Source organism: Mytilus trossulus, chromosome 2 (assembly GCF_036588685.1).
Source record: "Mytilus trossulus isolate FHL-02 chromosome 2, PNRI_Mtr1.1.1.hap1, whole genome shotgun sequence".
NCBI classification, from domain to species: domain Eukaryota; kingdom Metazoa; phylum Mollusca; class Bivalvia; order Mytilida; family Mytilidae; genus Mytilus; species Mytilus trossulus.
The window spans coordinates 8,110,162-8,122,110 of NC_086374.1; positions in this window are offsets into that span (position 1 = coordinate 8,110,162).

Below are 11,949 nucleotides of genomic sequence, written 5' to 3' on the forward strand. Positions count from 1 at the left end.
ACATACATAATTCTATGATTTATGTTGTAAAATGTGTTGTTCAAGACAAGTGATTAATTAAATGCACACACATACTAAATAAAAAAATATTAAAACTTAATTGAAACGGATATTAAAAAATATATGTTACTCATACTAAAACAATGCGCCAGAATGAGAGAAAAATAATTTGCATTAATGTATTTCGTTATTTTTAAGAGTCAGACTACCACACAGATAGTTTCAGATTGTACTAGCAAACTTTGTCAAAAAAAAATATTATTATAACTTGAATTGAAATTCAATATCTAATATCGAAACCAATTAAAACAATATAGAAGTAATTTATAGATTGTAAGTGTAACGGAATCCATTGGTGCGGGAGTGATACGGTTTCAGTTCCAAAATCAAAACAAAAATTATCTGATTTTTCTTTGATGAATGGACATCAAATAGTACTATCTAAAATATAAAGTAGACCACAATGTTCGTGTGCTAAACTTTATAAACGTCGAAGGTTTAATGAAAAACTGTCTAGTTTGAATCCTATTATTTCTTCAACTATGTCAAGACATCCACAGAACCACCTGCATTTCTATTTGTTTATCTTTTTCATCCAAAAAAACAGCAGGAAAAAGTGAGAAAATAAAGCTGATTACCGAAGAACTAACCTAACAATTACGTAACGTCTGATTAACTGTCAAAACCTAGCGGGCGCCAAAAATTATGGAAATCGACAAATCTTTTTAGTTCAATGTATCCTAGTCGGATTTATTATAAATCAAACCTTTTGTTTTAGTTCGTCTTTTAGGAAAACATTTCCGTTTGACATTACAAACCCTTGAACCTTTTAGAACCGACGCTTCTTATTTCACCAGAGTTAAGGTCATTGTTTATCTCTATTCAGAAGGAGAAAATACAAATCGGATCGCCTTGACGAAAATGATTTCGTAAAAACTGTTTGATTCAAGTCGATTTTAAATTCGGGGGGGGGGGGGGGGGGGATTCATGCCTTCAAAAGATATCATATGTTTTTTGAAGAAAAACTAAACACAATTTGTAAAGAAAAATATGGTTTTATATAACATACAAACGTAAATAAATCTCAATGAATACCATCGTCAGAAATGCTTTTGGCGAAAAAGCCCGGCGAAAAAGTCTCAGTGCATGTGTATCCCTTTCAGAAAACAAATTGCCATTTTTAGGTAATTACCTGCGTTTGTTTGTCTTGTGATTTGTATAATGATAAAATTATTTATTTTTCACACTTGAGAACTTCAAAAACGATATAAAACCACGACCAAAATAGAACACACTATAGTACACAAAAACTAAACTAAGGAGCACAAATCACATCCACTAAAAACACAAAGGGTGAGAGGGGGTAGCCTGGATTGTGAGGAAATGCTAAGGGTGAGAGGGGGTAGCCTGGATTGTGAGGAAATGCTAAAGATGAGAGGGGGTAGGGATTGTGAGGAAATGCTAAGGGTGAGAGGGGGTAGGGATTGTGAGGAAATGTATTCTTGAAGGACAATTAGCAGTTCCTATTTCCTTGAATCATCGTGTTGCTGATGACAATATACAGTCACGTGCTGATTACTATTGGGTGAATGAAAATCGAGGAAGAGATATAAGGGATATTAAAACGACAAAATGAAGCTACAAACCATAAACATTCTATAATTGTCAATCAAATCATATGAATGACCGTAAAACTATCAATGGGATAACTATATGGAATTCTTGGCGGTTCCTATGAGAATAAATGTTCTAAGCGATTAAAGATAGATGTGCATGTAAGTTATTAATGCATTTCTACTTCTTGAGGACAATTGTCATTATGACCAAACCTTGCAATGACATTCTATCTCTAATTCTTATTCAAATTATTGCGAGTTGAAAGTATTCGTTCATTAACGTTATTGGTAATGTATTGCTTTATTATGCTAATCTTACAATATATATGCATCAAATGTTTTACAAAGTTTGCTACATTGAACTCAAGATTTCTTTCAAGTAAATGGTATAATTAAACTTTTTCACAAACCACTCCAGGATTTTTTTCTCGTGCCATTAAAGACTTGACTATAAAACAGATATGTTCTTGTGCAATATGCAATAACATCTGATGTTAGTACGAAATGTAAAATCAGGCCGGGCCTTCCCACAAACACTGGTTCGATGTCTTGTTTTGTTTAGGTCCAGAGATTTTATTAAATCATAATACAATTAAACAACTTGTAATGCATTTCTTTCTAACCAAAATTTTGTTAACGTTGTGTGGTGTTTGTTGATGTTTCTAAGTGCTACAAAAGTAGAAACAAATACATCGTTTACCCTGTTTGAGCTTTCCCTAATGCATGCACATTTTTTGGTAAACAGACTTTTTACAAACGCAGAAACAAATACATCGTTTAATTAGGGTGAAGTTAGAAACAAATGTAGCGTACATTCTAACAAACGACGAACGACAAACTGTACACGATTTTTTAGCGAGTGCATATAATTTGTCGAAGTTTATGTAAACTTTGCGAACGTATGTTCGAAACAAATGATCAAAACATGTGAGCGCTTAGTCGTTTGCATCGTTTGCGTAAGAAAGAAATGAACCCATTTCATCTTTTTTATTTTTTATCTACTGTACCGTTTGTAGTTATTTGATTCATTCATTAAAATGTTAGCGATAAAAATGTTGGAAAAATATTGACCTTCATAATACGATAATATATGTACTTTGTCTGTCACTGATTAAGGAATGTTACTTGAGTGATGCAGCAATGACAATGAGCACAATAACAGGGTGTACTATTCCGGACAAAATAATGAAATCATTTAATTGAATCAAGTTCATGTTACATAACTCTATATAATTTTTACGTGATGAATTACTATAACTCCATTTAGTCAGACAATTGTACAACAGATTTTGTTTAGAACTTGAATTCCTCATTAAAATGTCTGTTATTGCTATAAACGATTGTCAACATGTTTACCATTAGGACTGATGTCTCCATTAATACCAGATGATATCAGGACTAGGAAGGGTCAGATAACATCTAAACTCCTATTGTCCCTTTTCGTCCTTAGATAAATACGATATCTAGTTAATAGTTTTGGATTAGTTTTATAAATGATACCCGATATCACAATCAGTATGGGTATCATATTGTTCTATCAGTAACCGGACATGAATGTCAAAATGTATATTAACTAATGTCAGCAGATAGATTCACAATGACTGTCAAATAATTCACAAAATGTTTTTTTTAAATGAAAATATCAGCTCACTTTAAAGGGCGATCTTATGAGAGGCATCAATGTTATCAGTCATAGTATTTTCATTTTTAGTTTGAGTCAAGGTCTTGCTGCAAAATCCGACAAATTCGTTCCTTTTGGTATTATTACAGATTATTCATACTGATTTTTCCAAAAGACAACACACAGAACTGAACAGCGTCTAATTCGCTATTAATAATTGTTATAATTCTTGCATTCATAATATGATTACTAAGGTCGTTCAATATTCGGTCAGATATATATACTATGAAGACATCTAATTTCTGTTAAATTATAAAACTATTCAAAAATCCTAGACAATCTGGTGCAAAAATCTACAATATTTAATAAAAATGTCGGTCTATATTATAAACATCGCGTATTTATGCATGTAATGCGACAGTCTATACATGCATTAAAACAACTCATACAGTTTGACAGGCTCGATTTATTTGATAAGCGATATATATCGTTTATTTAATATTTGATATAGTCATATATTTTTTGTTTCATATTTGAGTTAAAAATGGTTTATTGGAAATGGGTGATATATATATTGGATGTTTATGTTATTTTTATAGCATTAAGATATGTATTGGTTACATTTGTATCCTATAATGTAATCACTGCTTAACAACAGTCTGACATGTGATAGCCAAACGTGAATAATTTTTTTATCAATTAGCCGGTTACTTGAAAATAAACATTCAAGTTGTTGTGATACCAAATGAGACAGATATCCACCAAAGATCACCGGACAATGATGTCAACAGCGACATTAGAGAACGTCGAATTTGTGATTTCAATATTTCGGTTTAGTGCTGACGTAAAACAATGTATTCAAGCAGGTACAAAGAATACATTTCCATTGAGATTTTAATTGCTTTACAGTTTAGATATTGTTTTCATATACCGTTTATTCACTTTATCTGTTTTGCATTAAAAACATGTAGTAAATGTTAAGTTTATTTTTGTTCAGCCACATTATTTATGTGTGTGCCTGTCCCAAGTCAGGACCCTGTAATTCAATGGTTGTCGTTTGTTTATGTGTTACATATTTGTTTTTCTATCGTTATTTTTGTTTTATATAAATAAGGCCGTTAGTTTTCTCGTTTGAATTGTTTTACATTGTCTTATCGGGGCCTTTTATAGCTGACTATAATTTGTTCATTGTTGAAGGCCGTACGGTGACCTATAGTTAATGTCTGTGTCATGTTGTCACGTTTGTACACGGATTTGTATAGTGAGACTCACCATACAAATCCTTGGTTTGTGCAATTTGATTGAACAGAAATTAAAATGTCCAAGTAAATTAACAGCAATTTCGTTAACGGTAGCTTTTTGTTTGCACCATCTGTTCTTTCTACAATTGTTGTCTCTTCAGTGACTTGAGTGTCACATGTGGCGCAGGATCTGCTTACCCTGCCCGGCGGGGCACCTAAGTCGATCACGCCTCATATCGTGAAAAGCATATGATACACAGGCACTATTGTCTCAGAAATAATGTCCTCTTGTCTCAGAATAAAAAACATGTGTTATATTAAGGTATTAGGTAAACCAGAAGATGGAAATGGATTGGACACACTTTACGTAAAAGCAACACAAATGTAACAAGACAGGCACTAGATTGGAATCACAAGGCCATCGTAAAAGAGGACGACCAAAATCAACCTGGCGCAGAGATTTAACATCTGATCTCCAGAAAATTGGGAAAACATGGGGTGAAGCAAAGAAACTAGCCAAGGACAGGAAAAGATGGAAAGCTATTGTAGTCGCCCTATGTCCCCCATGGGACGAAGTGGATTAAGTCAAGTAAGTCAAGGTATTAGGGGGGGGGTTGGTTCTGAGACAAGAGGATGAAAAAAATGTGTTATATTAAAAGGTCCTTTTATATATTTATAAAATGACTGAATAAATAGTCAACGATTAATCTAACAAGGCGATGGATCAGGTAATATGATTATGTACACTACAAAATATAATATATAACAAGTCAAAAAGGGTACATCACCATTAAAGAACTATAAAATGAACAAATATTAGATATTTCGGATAACAGATATCCTTCTTCGGTAATAGCACGATGTCATTTCAATCATGTCAATATATTCAAATTGAGACACTATCAAAATCTTAAACGTTTACACAATTTAAGCGGACACCACAGACGCTGGAACAATTTTTAAATTTCCAAACACTGCGCAAAGATTACAAAGATATGCCAAATAAAAATAGTTATTAGCGATGTGAGCTGGCACAACTCTAAATTTCCAAAGGTTGTGACAGTTATGATGTGATAACTGCATGGAGGGCAGTCCTCAAACAAAAAAATCAAAAAATGCCCTAACCGATCCAAGTTGGTATAATATTTCAAATTTAACAACGGTAGGGCAATTGCAACAGAAACTATACATATATAAGCCTCCCAAACGAATAGCAGTTTAACAATGATTAGAAAAATAAGTTTTATCTAATAAGGTAAAATAATTGAACGTGGCTACGTACTTAAACATCCATCCCAAATGAATGGAGCTCTGTAATTTAAAAACATCTTCAAACTGTAAAACTAATACGGATCAATACGGAAGCCGGAGTTACTGGAAACAAGTGATGACAGGAAAATGAGTGACTCATTTTATGTTTTATCATTTATGCCCTCTGGGGAAACTGTCCTTAACTTTCTTATCCAAAATCTTTCCCGAGCGACTCTGTCGACCTTCGACCAACCCTCGTTGTTGTCTATGATTGTGATAGTAAGGTTTTTGAGATCAGCTTGGGCGTGCCCAGGTGATCTCAAATGACGACTAACGGGTAGGTCGGGTTTGCAAGTGTAGTCAATTCGATTACCATTCATGCGTTTGTTGAATGGCTGCATGCCTCATCGACACTGTAGGAGGTAAACAACATTCTGGGTTTTGCAGGTTACATTGCAAAATATAATGTTCACAGACCCAGAGTGGGAAGTAAATGTTTGAGTATTTAGTATTTGTTGGCAAGTCAGACAACGTCTGTTACCACATGACTTGCACCATCCTGCAATTGAACAGCTTTTATTTGAGGAGACGTCAGTTCTTAAAAATAAGTCTTTCAGACTTGCTGGTCTCCGAAAAGCTAAAAATAGGAGGATTGGGAAAGATCTTGGATAATTTAGGCTCCTCTGAGGAGGCTTTCACGAAACGTTTACAGGAACTGCGCGGATTTTTGACTAAACGAGGCTATAAGAAATTGGGCATAGATGAAGGGTTTGTTAACCCCGTCACATTATTTATGTATGTGCCTGTCCAAAGTCAGGAGCCTGTAATTCAGTGGTTGTCGTTTGTTTATGTGTTCATGACATACTTGTTTTTCGTTAATTTTTTACATAAATAAGGCCGTTAGTTTTCTCGTTTGAATTGTTTTACATTGTCTTATCGGGCCTTTTATAGCTGACTATGCGGTATGGTCTTTGTTCATTGTTGAAGGCCGTACGGTGACCTATAGTTGCTAATGTTTGTGTCATTTTGGTCTTTTGTGGATAGTTGTCTAATTGGCAATCATACCACATCTTCTTTTTTATATTAACTAACCTTTCACCTTTGATCCGTGCCATTTGGTAAATTATTGCCAAACACCCTTAATTATCATTTGCCTGTCATTACTTGTTTCCAGTAACTCCGGCTTCCGTCCTGGTTTTACAGTTTGAAGATTTTTTAAATTACAGAGCTCCATTCATTTGGGATGGATGTATAAATACGTAGCCACGTTCAATTATTTTTCCTTATTATTACTAACTAATTAACTAATTTTATTCAGTATAAAATCCAGTACAAAAGGATCATCGCTGAAACACATAAACACATATAAAAAACATATACAAAACAAAACAAAAATAAAACATAACAGCCAACAATTTTGACACTTATAACAAGCAAGAGACAGAACTCAAACTTTAATATTATGCAATTATTCCCACTGATGAATGTCTAATCAAAATACATTTGTCTATATATATAACAAATCTGGTGAGAACATCAGTCTCCGAACAGTTCATTAAATATTTAAATTTATCAAAATTATCTAAATTGCAAAAACATGGTATAATATTAACAATGTCATCATAAAACTTTTCCCTCTCCTCGTGATAGAGGTTGCATTCACATATAAAATGAAACTCATCTTCAATATTGTTATCAATACAATGTTGACATATTCTTTGATCCAAAGGCGTTTTATTATATCTGCCTTTTTCAATGTGTAAATTGTGGTTAGAAATTCTTAATTTACATAATTGTCTAATATATTGTTTTGGGATATTTAACTTTGTATAAGTCTCAGGTTTATATTCCTCTTTTAACTTGTAATATGTGCGTAGTTTGTTTTGCTTTTCACCTGACAAACATGAGAAAAAATACTTTCCATATCTTTTTTGTAATATCTTTTTTACTGCAGATATGAGTTTTCCTTCTGACAAAGTTCCTTTATTATTCAAAACATGATCAAAATGAATTAATTTTAGAAACTCAAAAATGTGTTTATTGAAGGTACATGGAAAGGTACAATCAACTTCTTCGATTGACTTATATATATCACAGGTATTTGGGGAATGGACCCCCCTTTTTATCTCACCTGGCCCGAAGGGCCAAGTGAGCTTTTCCCATCACTTTGCGTCCGGCGTCCGTCGTCGTCCGTCGTCCGTCGTCGTTGTTAACTTTTACAAAAATCTTCTCCTCTGAAACTACTGGGCCAAATCAAACCAAACTTGGCCACACTCATCATTGGGGTATCTAGTTTAAAAAATGTGTGGCATGACCCGGTCAACCAACCAAGATGGCCGCCACAGCTAAAAATAGAACATAGGGGTAAAATGCAGTTTTTGGCTTATAACTCAAAAACCAAAGCATTTAGAGCAAATCTGACATGGGGATAAATATGTTTATCAGGTCAAGATCTATCTGCCCTGAAATTTTCAGATGAATCAGTCAATCTGTTGTTGGGTTGCTGCCCCTGAATTGGTAATTTTGATGAAATTTTGCTGTTTTTGGTTATTATCTTGAATAGTATTATAGATAGAGATAAACTGTAAACAGCAATAATGTTCAGCAAAGTAAGATCTACAAATAAGTCAACATGACCAAAATGGTCAGTTGACCCGTTTAGGAGTTATTGCCCTTTATAGTAAATTTTTAACCATTTTTCGTAAATTAAAGTAATCTTTTACAAAAATCTTCTTCTCTGAAACTACTGAGCCAAATTAATCCAAACTTGGCCACAATCATCTTTGGGGTATCTAGTTTAAAAATTGTGTGGCGTGACCTGGTCAACCAACCAAGATGGCCGCCACGGCTAAAAATAGAACATAGGGGTAAAATGCAGTTTTTGGCTTATAACTCAAAAACCAAAACATTTTGAGGAAATCTGACATGGGGATAAAAATGTTTATCAGGTCAAGATCTATCTGCCCTAAAATTTTCAGATGAATCGGTCAATCGGTTGTTGGGTTGCTGCTCCTGAATTGGTAATTTTAAGGAAATTTTGCTGTTTTTGGTTTTTATCTTGAATATTATTATAGATAGAGATAAACTGTAAACAGCAATAATGTTCAACAAAGTAAGATCTACAAATAAGTCAACATGACCGAAATGGTCAGTTGACCCGTTTAGGAGTTATTGCCCTTTATAGTCAATTTTTAACCATTTTTTCGTAAATCTTAGTTATCTTTACAAAAATCTTCTCCTCTGAAACTACTGGGCCAAATTAATCCAAACTTGGCAACAATCATCTTTGGGGTATCTAGTTTAAAAAATGTGTGGCGTGACCAGGTCAACCAACCAAGATGGCCACAAAGGCTAAAAATAGAACATAGGGGTAAAATGCAGTTTTTGGCTTATAACTCAAAAACCAAAGCATTTAGAGCAATCTAACTTGGGGTGAAATTGCTTATCAGATCAATATCTATCTGCCCTGTAATTGTCAGATGAATCTGACAACCTGTTGTTGGGTTGCTGCCCGTGAATCGAAAATTTTAAGGAAATTTTGCTGTTTTTGGTTATTATCTTGAATATTATTATAGATAAAGATAAACTGTAAACAGCAATAATGTTCAGCAAAGTAGGATCTATAAATAAGTCAACATGACCGAAATGGTCGATTGACCCCCTAAGGAGTTATTGTCCTTTATAGTCAATTTTTAATTAACATTTCCACTGATACTTCTGGGCCAAGTTCATTATAGATAGAGATAATTGTAAGCAGCAAGACTGTTTAGTAAAGTAAGATTTAAAAACACATCACCATCAACAAAACACAATTTTGTCATGAATTCATCTGCTTCCTTTGTTTAATATTCACATATACAAAGGTGAGCGACACAGGCTCTTTAGAGCCTCTAGTTTTTGGACCTCACTAAAATAAAATTTTGGCGGTTTTTTTTATTCATTTACAATTTTCTACAATGTATAAACATATATCAAGTCTCAACAATCCATTGCTAGTCGATTACAATATTTTTTTTACTATCCATACGAGCCCCAAGTGACAAATATAACCAGTATTTAAGAGATTGCAAAATAACAAATATAGAGATTGGATAACGACCAAGTTCTGCCATACCGGCAATATTAGAAGCAGATTTCGTGGCACCAAGTACATATTTACAATATCGAATGTGAACCTTTTCGGGAGCAAAATTTAAAAAAGTTTTTTCTAAATCATCATTTGAACCTTGTGTTAATCTTTTGTCAAGGTTAAGAATGTACGGACCCCACAATTCACTTCCATAGAGGAGGACTGGTTTTACACAGGAATCAAAAAGTTTTAAAAGCAAAGGTGTATTATTATCACAGGTATTTGGGGAATGGACCCCCCTTTTTTTTGGACCTCACTAAAATAAAATTTTGGCGTTTTTCTTCTTTTTTCACTTGGGGCTCGTATGGATAGTAAAAAAAATATTGCAATCGACTAGCAATGGATTGTTGAGACTTGATATATGTTTATACATTGTAGAAAATTGTAAATGAATAAAAAAAACGCCAAAATTTTATTTTAGTGAGGTCCAAAAAAAAGGGGGATCCATTCCCCAAATACCTGTGATTATTATGTGTACAGTGAAATTTACGTTTAATCACGAAAATTACTTAAAGTGCTTTCTAATGCCCGCGTCACACTGTCCCGATTTTTACGCCGATGGCAACACGATTATGGAAATTTTCAAAATCGGGACTGATTGTATCCAGATCGGGCTATTCGCAATGCCATCTTTAACCATCGTAGAACCAACGGCCACTTTTTCTAGCCTTCGAGGACAACTTCGGGAAGGGTTCTAAATTTTTTAACATGTTAAAAAATCCCAGAAGGTGCGTCCGGTGTTGAGGGTTCGTATTGAGTTCGTATCACCATCCTCACCATCGTAATGGCACCATGAATGCATCTTTGACCATCGTATTGCATTCGTGTTTCCATCGTTTCCATCGGGCAGTTTTGACATTACGATGCATACACGAATGAATCACGAAGCTACCCGAAGGTTTTCCGATGGCAACACGACTTCGTGAAGACCTCGTAATCCCGTCGTGTTGTTGCCATCGAATAAAAGTACGAAGGCAACAAGATGGAACTACGACGGCAATAAATTTAGCTAAATGTAAGTTAATTTTCGCGCTAAAATACATTTAAAGTGCCATGCGCGATATGCACTGGTCAGTCTAATACGGATACGACAGTTAAGAAAGACGTTCACAAAACATGGAGCTCATATCATATGATTCTATGTACAAGAAAGGCGACAGCGTTGTTTTTATTAATTCAAATTGAACAAAAAGAGCAGCTATTACAGGCTCAGGATTTACTGTTACAAGTAAAATATTATATTTTGTCAATTTTTCATATCAAGTAACATAATGAAAATCATAAACGCGTCTCGTACACCAACACTGCAGGTACACGTATATAGGGAAACCAACTTTTTCTTCATTATTCTGATTTTTATGTATCGTCTGAGTTGTTTTCACATGCATGTTTACTCCATAACCATTTTGTTTTCTATATGTCATATTTTGTCGCATCTGTTGCTTTCCCCACAGCCTTCCTTTTGTCTATATTATTATGATATTCTCCTGGAAAGAGCTCTTTCTGAATAAAAGGGATCAACAAACCCATTTCCTTACCTTTAAGATAGATCAGTAAACATGGGCTTATTTATGGGTGATTATTCAGACTAGTGCACACATTTTACAGTTCAAACAAGGCAATGCCGAGCGTGACATCCCCTCGTATGTTAACATATTGGGGACAAATATGGACACTATATTTGTATATGACACATGCAGAAAATGGTAAATTGAATATGCATATTTGATACATAAATTATTTTTTTTAGAAATCAATCAAAACATTCAGTAACTGATAATACCTTTAATAATATCTTTAGAACCAGCAGGTAAAAAAATTGAGCAACCAATTTCTTGTGTAATATGCTATTTCAAGGAGAAAAACAAGTCCATCTGCTTGACCTTGACCTTTGGCCTTGAACGTAAAAAATGTCAGATCATAAATAGGAGGAACAATATACCAAATGTGGTTAAAATCTTTTGAAGCATATTGGTTTTAGAGTGCCCAAAAGGGTGATATTGCCTTGTATTAATATTACAACTGCCACTGTGACCTTGACCTTTGAACTTTAAAGTCAATAGCACTTAAGATATTCTTAACGAGCATTTT